This window comes from Suricata suricatta, chromosome 11, assembly GCF_006229205.1.
Source record: "Suricata suricatta isolate VVHF042 chromosome 11, meerkat_22Aug2017_6uvM2_HiC, whole genome shotgun sequence".
NCBI lineage: Eukaryota > Metazoa > Chordata > Mammalia > Carnivora > Herpestidae > Suricata > Suricata suricatta.
The window spans coordinates 11095555-11107543 of record NC_043710.1 but is presented as its reverse complement, the minus strand read 5'-3'; positions in this window follow the sequence as shown (position 1 = coordinate 11107543).

Below are 11989 nucleotides of genomic sequence, written 5' to 3'. Positions count from 1 at the left end.
CGTGAGTCGAGCCCCACATCAGGCTCTGTGCTGACAGCTAGCTCAGAGCCTGGAGCCTGCTTCAGATTCTGTATCTCCCTCTCTCTCTGACCCTCCCCTGCTCATGCTCTCTCTCTCTCTCTCTCTCTCTCTCTCTCTCTCTCTCTCAAAAATTAAAAAAAAAACATTAAAAAAAATAAAACCAATATAACAGAACAGTGTTGCTGTGTAGAAGCAGGTGTGGAAGCTGGATAGGAGTGAAAAGGAACTGAGAAGGGAGACCAGACCGTTGCTTTGAGAGCCAGAAGGAAAGCTGTTACTGACTTGAGTGGAGAGGGGTAGTTTTAGAAATACACATGCCCCTGAGATGCACCAGCACCAGTCACTCTGCAGTGTCAGTGCCACAGGGGAGCAAAGCCACAAATGGCCACCTAGTCCCTGCCCCCTTTTTTCTCACATTCACGGTCATCATCAAAGGAACATGTTAATAAGTTACACCAGGATTCTTTCTCATTTCAATCCAAGAGTCTACAGTATCCATCTATTATACTTTTAGAGTGTGGTAAAAGTGAATGATCAATCATTTTATATGATTGCTACATCAATAACCTGGCTGTCTTGACCTGAATTACCTGGAAGTGAAGATACAGAAGTAGAGTGTATAACATGTGTTAAATGTCCTTATACTACTAAGTACTTATAATGTATATTATATGAATATATTACATATCATTTTTATATGGATGCATATACCTAAATCATGTATATCATAATTTCCATGGTCTGGGAGAGCCACCACTGCTTTGACAGCATTTTTGAGCTGATGCAGCATTCCCACATCTGCTACCTTATCTGCGGGCATTTTTGCAGGGCTCTGAGGTCAGCCAGAGTCAGTCTCTGACCCTGCATCCCCACCTGCGGGCTGTGCAGCCTTGGGCAAGCGGACACATCACTCTTAAATCTCTTTTCACTTCCCTCAACTGCAAAACCCAGACGATGATAGTACTGACTACTTCATAGATCGTGAGGATTAAAAGAAGGTAAGTTACATCAGGTACTGGAAAGTACAAACCACGGGATCATGACCTGAGCTGAATTTGGACACTTAACCGACTGAGCCACCCAGGTGCCCCTGCTTTACCTTATTCTAAAAGCTGAAAGTCGGGGCGTCTGGGCGGCTCAGTCGGTTAAGCGTCCAGCTTCAGCTCGGTCATGATCTCGCGGTCCGTGGGTTCGAGCCCCGCATCGGGCTCTGTGCCGACAGCTAGCTCGGAGCCTGGAGCCTGCTTCAGATTCTGTCTCCCTCTCTCTCTGACCCTCCCTTGCTCTCACTGTCTCTCTCTGTGTCTCAAAAATAAATAAATAAAAAACATTAAAACTTTTTTAATTAAAAAAAAAACTGGAAGTCTCAGTGGAAATTAGAGAGGATCCGAGGAAACCATATGATTTCCTCTCACATACATGCACTCATGAGTCTAGAATAGCATGAATGAGTATGCTCTTAGCAAGAGCATAAGAGACTCTTAAATACAGAGAACAAACTGAGGGCTGGTGAGGGTGGGGGAAATGGGGGGATGGACATTAAGGAGGGCACTTTTTGGGATGAGCACTGGGTGTTTTATGTAAGTGATGAACCCCCGGATTCTAATCCTGAAGCTAAGACTACACTGTATGTTAACTAACTTGAGATTTTTTTTTTTAATGTTGATTCAAGTCCTATTTCTCCTACCTTTGCTGTGTGACCGTGGGAAAAGTTATTTGCCATTCTAAATCTTAATCTTCTTAACTCCTGTCTATACAATAAAAAGAGTGTTTTCAAGTCCACTTTCCTTCCTTATTTCCACTTGAAAAAAAAAGCAGAACTTTTTTCAAAACAAAATTTTCTGCAGAAGTCCAGAATACAATATAGGTGAAGTCCAGCTCCTCTGGTCAGGGTAAGAGCAGTAGAGAGAGGGGAAGCCAGCATCCTGCCTGCTCCATCTCCCCTTCCTTCAGAAGTCGTCCCAGCTTTCCCATTCTGTGATTATAAGATTTACCATTCCTACAGAAGGACAAAGAGCAGACTCACCTACAACTCCTTAAACTCTGGGCTTCAGTCAGATGGCTAAGACCAGATGCACACATCTACAGTGAAAACCCATCTCTCCTAGCACCTGAAGCATTGGTTTTGGACAAAGAGATCAATAAAATTTGGATGTAGCTACTTTAAGTTGGCCACTAACGGAAGGACTTGACAGGGCTTTAAAGGAAGGCCAGTTCTCTCCCAAGTATCATTGGGTCTGTCTAGGTTGTAGGGTTATGGCATGTCCCAGGGAGCACCTATTGACAGCCTGGCTGGCTGGCTGGCTGGCCTCAGGGGTAAAGAAGATTCTAGCTTTGGTTGGATGGAGTTGATTTTCATTGGCCCTGGTTCCATCATATTCTTAGTGTCTGGTCTTGTTCCAGTAAGATATCCCAGAGGCATTGCTAGCCAAGGGTGCCTTTGGGCTTCAAAATAGCTTAACTACTTCAAACAACAGCAGTTACCTTTGTAAGGCACTAGATATTTTAAAGAAACTTTCCAATGTAAAACATCTTTTGGATGACTCCAAGGGTTACAACTAGGGCTAAATGAGTAGCATCAAGAGAGGGAGAGATAGAGAGACAGAGATTATAGGAAAACAATAGGCCAGTCCAAAGGTGGAATGGATGTTCTAGAAATCAGTAGATTTTCCATCACTGAAAGTAAGGAGAAAATAGTATACTTGACAATGGTGATCTCACTAACATGTAGAATTAAAAATGAACAAACCCATAGAAACAGAAAACAGATTGGGGGTTGCCAGGGATGGGAGGTCAGGGGTAGGAGAAATGGGTGAAGATGTTCAAAAGGTGCATACTTCCAGTTATAAGATAAATATATCCTAGGAATGTAATGTACAGCATGGTGATGATGGTTTATAGTACTATATTATAAATTTGAAATTTCCTAAGTGAGTAGATCTTAAAAGTTCTCATCGCAAGAAAAAGATTGTGACAATATGGGGTGGTGAATGTTAACCCACTGTAGTGATCATTTCATCATATATACAAATATCCAGTCATTATGTTAAATACCTTAAACTATGTCATGTGTCAATTATATCTCAATAAATCTGATAAAAATTTAAAAATAAGCTATCAAAAAAAAAGAGAGAGAGAAAGCAAGAGAGAGTCAGAACTAGTTGACCTTATGGGCTCTATAAAATTCTAAGAAACTATGATTCCGTGAAATAAAGATAAAGAGGAAAGAATACAGACATATGCTACTACTTTGGGTTGGTAGATTAGGATTTTTCCATACTTTATTTCATAATATCCTCATAGTAGCTCTGAAAGGAAAGCATTCCTAAACACATTTTCAGATGAGAAAATGGAATTTTGGAGACATGCTTGCCAAAGGTCATAAGACATATTGAGGCAATGCTAGAATTTGTGCTCAGGTTTTCTAGAATCTAAAGTCTATGCATGATCCTTACATTCCACTTCATCCTAGAAGGACAAGAGAAACAGATGGGAATGCAAGAGAAATGGATGGCAATGGGGAAGAAACATCTTATAGACCTCATTTTTCAAAAAATCTACATGCAGGGAGTTTAAAAGTAAATAATCTTTAGCTGTTTGCCTACAGCAAGATTTCTCTTGTGTACATTTTGTTTATGATTCATCAAATACCCAACTTGAAAAGACTTGAATTCTATTTCTGTGTCCTGGGGAAGGACATGCAAGAAACAGGAGGAAGTGGGCATTGTGCAAACCCATAGGACTTGTGGATTCCTTCACGGATTTGTAAGAAGTGGCAGCCACACCCTGTTTATGTTGGCAGCTCTCTGCAGCTTGTGTCCAGATGAGGAAAATCTGTAGTTTCCCTTCTCCATGCCTAAACCCCACCCACTTCTCTTCTACCAAGGTCATAGTCCCCTATTGTGAGGCTAAAAAATTTAGACCCCTTCTAAATATTCCCATCACCTGACCTTTTGCCTACCTTCTTGGGGTCTCACTAAGGTTCATACAGGGGAAAGGATTACCATGCCATTGTAGTAGTTTGTATGCAATTAATCTGTTATAGGTGAAAATAATAAAAATAAAAACAAAACACTCATTGCAGATTGATGGCTATAAAGATGGGGTATTGGAAGACTGATTTTTAAAAAATTTCTTGCCTTTCTCCTTCCCTCCCTCCTTCCTCTCCATGGCAAAACTCAGAGAGGACTCTCTTTGACATTTGCAGAATAAAAATACCATCAATAGAATCAAGGCCTCCTTTTGTGACATCTCCACCTCAGCCCCCTTTTGTCAGGTGGTTCTAACCTGTTTGTTCATGATCAGTCACTGCCCTTCTAATTGGTCTTTCTGCCTTTAGACTCTCCCTTTTAGTCCTTTCTCCTTAACCTGCAGGTGGACTTCCCTAAAGTACATATCTAATCATGTCTTTCCCTCCTCAAGAATATTCATTAGTTTGTTGTTGTTCATTAAAAGCTTGAGGGCATCCAAAGTTCTTATCCTGATCCTCAGAGCTCTCACCACCCAGTGACACTTGGTGAACATGGTATGGAAATCAAAGAGAGAAACAGGAACAAAAGCCCATTGGACATGACAAGCAGGAAGGAATGTGTGATCAGCACAGTTTCAATAGAAGCCCATCCATCCCAGATGGGGTACCTGGAGTGGGGACCAGGGGGGTCAAAGTAAAGCCAGGTACTGAAGAAAGTGAGATATCAGTTTGGTAGTTAAAGAAGAAAAAGAGATGAAAAGTAGATACAGGGCACCTGGGTGGTTCACTTGGTTAAGTGTCTGGCTTCAGCTCAGGTCATGATTTCATGGTTGGTGGGTTCAAGCCCCACGTCAGACTCTGTGCTGACAGCTAGCTCAGAGCCTGAAGCCTGCTTCAGATTCTGTATCTCCCTCTCTCTCTCTCTGACCCTCCTTTGCTTGCACTGTCTCTGTCTCTCAAAAAATAAAAATAAAAAACTTAAAAAAAATAGAAAAGTAGGTACAGTTGTTGGCAATGTCAAAGTGAAAGAATCCTCCAGACTGGGGAAACCAGAAGAAATTTGGAGACTGAAGGAAAGACCATGGAGAGGAATTCTCTATAGCAGTTGTTCTCAATTGTGGTTGCTCCCAGATCATGACCAGTAGTTGGAAGAGCCATAATGTAAGCCTGTGCCAATCAGAAGAGATGAAGAAAGCCTGCATGAGAACACCAAGGCAAGCAATAATGAGAAAGACAGGGAACCCAGAATCAGGAAAGGAGGGGTTACAATGGGAGGAGGGGCACAGAGGCAGAGTTATAGGAGGCTGGTCTTGTCTACCTTTGTAAATTATTGTTTTAGTTCATCAAAAAGAGCTTAAAAGTTTATTTTTCTGGATCCAGGGTAAGTGGAGAAGGTGATCTCTTGGAATCTATTCTCAGCCTTAGAACAGATCTATAAACCTAGAGGTAGTATAACCTAGCAAATAGTTGCCCAACCACATGTGTCAGACAGATATGGCCCTCTACAGTGTCTATTGTCTATTCTTTAAAGAGACTCTGATCTTTCAGTCCTGTTTGGATTCATGGGATGGGGAGAGCCTCTTCTAGGAAGCTGCATTGCTGTGTATCCCCTGCTAAGTAAGCCCACCCCAAGCCTCCTAAAGATGCCTTGCTGAGACCAGGAGCAAGGAGAAGCATGGAGCCTTTGGCGATCATGTATCCAATTAAGCTCTGTGCATTGCAACACGGAGTTGTCCCTTAAAATAGATCTGATAATGATCCAGAGCTGATGTGACTTGAGAAATGTACAACCACCCTGAACTTGCTTGATCTTTATACTTCTAAGCATTATGTCATTGGGGCTCAATTTCAAAGAGAAGAGGCAGCTGTGATAAGAAGCAGGCCATTAGGCTAATGAATGTTTACTGGAGAGGACTATCTAGCTGTATCCCAGATGCTTGGAAAGGCCTTATTATGAGGCCATAAAAAGCCAGACGAATAGGGGACACTTCAGTCTATGTAAATGTTTGTGTTTGGGGATGCAAGAGAAGAGAGGGGAAGACAGCTATAGATTATCAAGTAGCTGTTCATTTTACTGAACTGTAAATCGGTCTTAAAAATCTAAAATTAGTCTTGAATTTCTGTCAGATGTAACAGATAGAAAGGTAGAAGGAAAAACCCAATAGTTTCCCTCTGTGCACTGCCTCTATTATATCTCTGATTGATGTTTCAAGACACTACTCTTCTCAAGTTGATCAATGAATGGGTTTGGGCAATCAGCTACACACGGCTAGCAATGACAAGGAATGACCTATTCCTCACCCATGTATTGCCTCTCCCCAAGACCTAATTTCAAGCTCAATAATGCAATAAATATTTCTAGACTGACTTCACTCCACTGTGATTACTTCATTCTTCTGCACGTTTCTCAAGTCAACATTTATTAAGCCCTCTATGTCTAAGGGCAGACAGAAAGACAAACTAAATGGTTTCAAGGCTGATGAATCTCCAAATTCTCTAGCTTCACACTGTCTTGACCTCTATACCTCCACCAACTTGAAATTCTATGCACCCCAGTCACATGATTTGGCAGCCCTCTCCCAGACCTCACCACAATGGGAAACTGCTTAATTTCAAAATCTCAAATTCTAAAATTACCCTTTACCAAAACTTCCTGTTTTTCTACTGTGCAAGTCTCAGTGAATCTATTCTTGGTGACTTACTGCTCCTTAGACCTTCCCAAATTCATGAGTCCATCACTCTGACTCTGAGTTATTCCTATACCACCTTTCACCACTTCCTTCTCTTTCCAGTACTAGTCCCAGATTTAGGTTGCTGATGGGATCAGCTAGATACATGTGGCCTCAAACTCCACAAAGTCTTTTGCTGCTGCATGAAATCCTTACCGAGCTTCTTGCTGATTCCCATCCTATGCCCCAGAGACATTCCAGGGTAACTTTTCTTGACATTCTCACCTAGATAGGCTTTCTCCCTAACCTAAACTCTCATGGCTTATACATGTTATTCCATTGTGACTTCCATCACTTTCTGACCCAGAAAGAGTTTGCATCTACTCATATAATTTCTCTTTGAGAATTTTTAGAATTTTAACTTATTTATCTTTGCGTTCCAGTGCCTGGCATCAAACAGATGCTCCATGACTATTTCCTGAATTGGATAGGACAAACTTTCTGCAAAGGAACTTTTTTAAAAAAGATTAACAGCTTCATTAGGATATCAATTGGAAAGTTTAGAGGGAGATAGCTTTACAAAGAAGCAAATTAAAACTTGCAGTGAGGATACTAGATTTCTATTGCTTCATAATGAATTAATGCAGATTTAGCCACTTTGAACTATAGGCATACTATCTCAACTATTTTAAAAATTTTATTTAAAGTCAAGCTAGCTAACATATAATGTAGTCTTGGCTTCAGGAGTAGAACCCAATGATTCATCTCTTACATATGGCACCCAGTGCTCATCCCAAATTAAGCCCTCCTTAATGCTCTCACCCATTTAACCCACCCACCCCACCCATCTCCTCTCCAGCAACATTTAGTTTGTTCTCTGTATTTAAAAGTCTCTTATGGTTTGCCTCCCTCTCTGTTTTTATCTTAGTTTTTCCTTCCCTTCATACTATCTCAACTTCTCTTTAAAATTTTTAATGTTTATTTATTTTTGAAAGAGAGGGAGAGAGAGAGGGGGGGGAGAGAGAGAGAGAGAGAGAGAAGAGAGAGAGAGAGAGAGAGAAGAGAGAGAGAGAAGAAAGAGAGAGAGAGCGGGAGAGCACGTGCACACAAGCAAGTGGGAGGGGGCAGACACAGCAGGCTCCAGGCTCAGAACTGTCAGCACAGAACCTGACAGGGGGCTTGATCACACGGACCACCAGCTCATGACCTGAGCCAAAGTCAAAGGCTTAACTAACTGAGCCATGCAGGCGTCCTTATTTCAACTTCTTAGGTCAGAAGTTTGAGCATATTTCAGCTGGGTTCTCTGCTCACTATCTTCCTCCTGAACAGGGTAAAAGGAGGTATTGGGTTGTTTAGCTCCACCTATCTCTTTCTGCATCTTATGATGTAGGGAGGGAGGATATTTAATGTCCCTTTTGCAGATGAGGAGTAAAAGGTGGAAGTCACTTGGAAAGAACTTGTAGCTTAGTTCAAGGAAGAATTTTCTTACAGTCAGAATTTTTTTTATCTTCACTCAAACATTAAAGAGACTGAGAGATTATGAGTGGTTGGGGTGAAGTATTAAAGAGAAATATTCCTATCTCCTGGGCACAACACAGAGGTGGATGTATTCAGCCTCTCTTGGGCGTGCATGCCAAGATATTTGGAGGGGTAGTCCCAACTAAAGTGGTAACTACAGGAGAAAAAAGAGTTATCCAATCTGGCCTCTTATGGCAGAGATGTTAACATCCTGTCCCCTTGGGTGATGCTAATAAACATGCTAGGTCACCTCAGCAAGAGGAGCTGAGGTTCTGCTTCCTCATCTATTAGCCAACCTGTCACGAAGAATGTTTGTGGATATAAACTGCAAAGAGTTACACACTCTAAAGTCAATAACGTCACTGTCACTAGTCAGACCTGTCTGCTGCCCTGTCTGTGTCAACTTGTCAGTCACTATAGACTCTTGCAATGGAACTCCCTCTACTGGTTAATGAAAGTCCAAGGAGATTTCACATTTTGGTGTCTCGTTGTCATAGACATATCATACATATGTAAGAAATATACTTCACATAATATAAAATTTATTTCAGTTTACTTGCCACTTCATAATCATTGGTTTGTTTGGTCATCTTCATAAGCATGTAATATATTCCTGGTGATCCATCTGTATCTCTTAATTGGCACAAGCCATATTTTAATTGCATAAAGAGAAAAATGACTATTTCAAGAAACCTATGGTGAATCTCTTTATTTCTACTTCTGACCCAAGGGGCTGCCTCTCTCCTCCTCCACTCTTCACTTGGCTCAGTTCTGTCCCAAGAGCATAGAACTGTCCTGTAGGTCTTGTTGGTGAATGATATATCTGTACCACAGCACAGCACAACAGGCGGGGGGACTGATAGGATCTCAATCATGGTTCTACTGGAGCCCGAGGTCTGAGACTCTGCAGGGCTGGGCAGGAATCAAGCATGGTTATAAGTGTTCTGTGTGTCTTAGTTTTAAGTGTGCCGTCTTATGTTGAGAAGAAAAGCTGGCCCAAACAGATTTACAAAAGAGCCAGCCAGATGTCCACAGCTGGATACCCTGCTTGCATATGCTTTTGGCTTCTATAATATTGAGTGTCTCTTGCATCAGTCAACTGCCCACATGGCACAACCAATGAGTGCCTCCCTTTTTTTCTTGAGGCCCTGCAATCCCACCCACCTATGCAGCCAATAGAAAGTTTCCACGTCATGGAAGGTGGCCAGGCATAAAAGTAGACCAAGGCTCGGGATCAGTCTTTGGAGATGACTCTGCTGGGTTGGCACCAGTGAGAAATAAACAGTCTTTTCTGATTCCCTGAGTGCGTGTCACTTGTCTCTTCTTGGGCACTGAGTATTTGCTGTAAAAATGTTGGTATAAGAAGAGCAGTTTCTTTCATATATGGTGACTTAGGAATAGAAATGGGTTTGTGTTTTACTTTTTTATTTTCTTAGAACCTTTAATTTCCATTGCTCATTTCCGTTTTCATTACCAGATCACTACAGAATACCAGCCACAGAAATGGTGCCTTCCCAAGAATGTCGCCTTTGGTTCTACACACTTACCATCCTGTTCTCTGTTTCTTTTTTTGTTTTGTTTTGTTTTGTTTTTTTAAAGCTTTATTGGAGAGGTGGAGGGGTGGCTCAATAGGTGAAGCATCCAGCTTCGGATCAGGTCATGATCTCGTGGTTCGTGGGTTTGAGCCCCACATCAGCCTCTGTGCTGACAGCTCAGAGCCTGGAGCCTGCTTCAGATTCTGTGTCTCCCTCTCTCTCTGCACCTCCCCTACTTGCTCCCCTGTGTGCTCTCTGTCTCTCAAAAACAAATAAACGTTGAAAATAAAAAATAAAATAAAAAGCTTTATTGAGATATACTTCACTTATTATAAAATTTGCCCACTTAAAGTATGCAATCAAGTGACTTTAATATATTCACAGAATTTTGCAACCATTATCACAGTCTAATTTTACAATATTTTTAACAAAAGAAACTCCATACCCACTAGTAATCACTCCCCATTCCTCCCCACCCCTCATACCTAGGCAACCACTAATGTACTTGCTGTCTCTGTAAATCTCCCCATTCTGAAGACTTCATTAAGACAGAATGCCATAAGTGGTCCTTTGTGACTGGCTCTTTCACTTAGCATGATGTTTTCAAGGTTCATCCATGTTGTAGCATGTATTGCTACTCTGTTCCTTTTTATGGCTGAATATTATTCCACCATATGGATACACCAAACTAATTCCCTTTCCTTTTATTTTTTGAGATTATAATTGATTACAACATTATACTAATTTCAGATGTACAATACAATGATTCGAGGTTCATACATTATTGTAATATGATCACCATAATTAAGTCTAGTTCACATCCATCTTAATTTTTTTCTTGTGATGAGAACTTTTAAGATCTCTTCTGTTAGCAACTTTCAAATATAGAATATGGTATCATTAACTAGAGTCACCGTGCTGTCCATTACACCTCCATGATTTATTTGATAACTGGAAGTTCATACCTTTTGGAAATCTTCACCCATTTTTCCCATATTCCTTTCTACTCCCTCTGGAAACCAGCAATCTGTTCTCTGTATGTATTTGTTAGGGTTTTGTTTGTTTGCTCTAGATTTGACATACAAGTGAGATCATATAGTGTTTGTCTTCCTCTGACTATTTCACTTAGCATATTGCCTTCAAAGTCCATCCATATTGTAGCAAACGGCAAAGCCTCCTCCACTGGATTCCCTTGTTTTCAGTGCTCTGAGTGGCCAGGTCTAGACTTGTCAGTAAAGCTCCCATTGGGGAGTGAGTATCTTCTTTCTGGGGAGATTTAATGTGTTTCACCATGGCTATTCCTCATTTTCATATCCTCTTTACTGATATTTCTAACGTCTGAAGATTTTTAGGTCTGTTTACGTGGACAACTTTTCCCCTACTGGTTCTCAGTTATGGGGATTTGATTCTGTATAGAGGTTTGTGCTTTTATTGGCTATAACCGTTTTTTGTTGTTTGGGAGTGTATTCTGTGGGAATTCTCACTAATTTACACTGGGGGAGAGTCCTCTAGGCTTTACGTGCAGGTCACCATCCAAATCACCTGGAACATGCCGTGAGTTTTGTGTTCAGAAGCTCAGGGTCTCCAGCATTCACTAAGACTCTCCAAGGAGAAAGCCATATTTGGCACTTGTTTATTCCCCTAGGTTCCTGTTTTCACCTCATTTGGGGGCTTAGTTTGTTCTTTCTCCTTTTCATTAAGTTAAGTGGAAATTCACTTAAAATGTTATTTTATTTCAAATCCAACATTTTAGTTGTTTCAGCTAGGAAGGTCATTTGGGTATAATTCATCATACTGCCAGATGAAGAAATCCTAAGTAAACTTCATTTTGCTGGTCTTTAAAAGATATTTTAAATTTCCCTTATTCCGGAACATATCAGTCGATCTATTTTATATTTGTATTGAGATAGTTGCCTTTCCTGACATCTTTATAGATGTGACATGGCCATGTCTTCTTGGCTTTCACCCACAAGGTCTTGTTTTCTTGGACTCTGAGATTTGTGTTATCCAATTTCCTTTAAAAATTACTTAGGAAAATTATTTGAGATTTTAAGATTCTTAAAGAGATAAGATTCTCCCTTAAGAATCTTAAATGAGGATTTGTGTTTGGTTCTGATTGTTACTTGAGAGTACTACCAACCTGGAATTACTTTAAAATAAATTCTCAGCTGAAGATTCCTTGAACTGCCCAGGTAGTGTGAATTCAGACCACAAACCTCCACTAGGTTAGGTGGTTACAAATGCTCAGTTTCCTGTTCCCCATACCCAGCATGAAA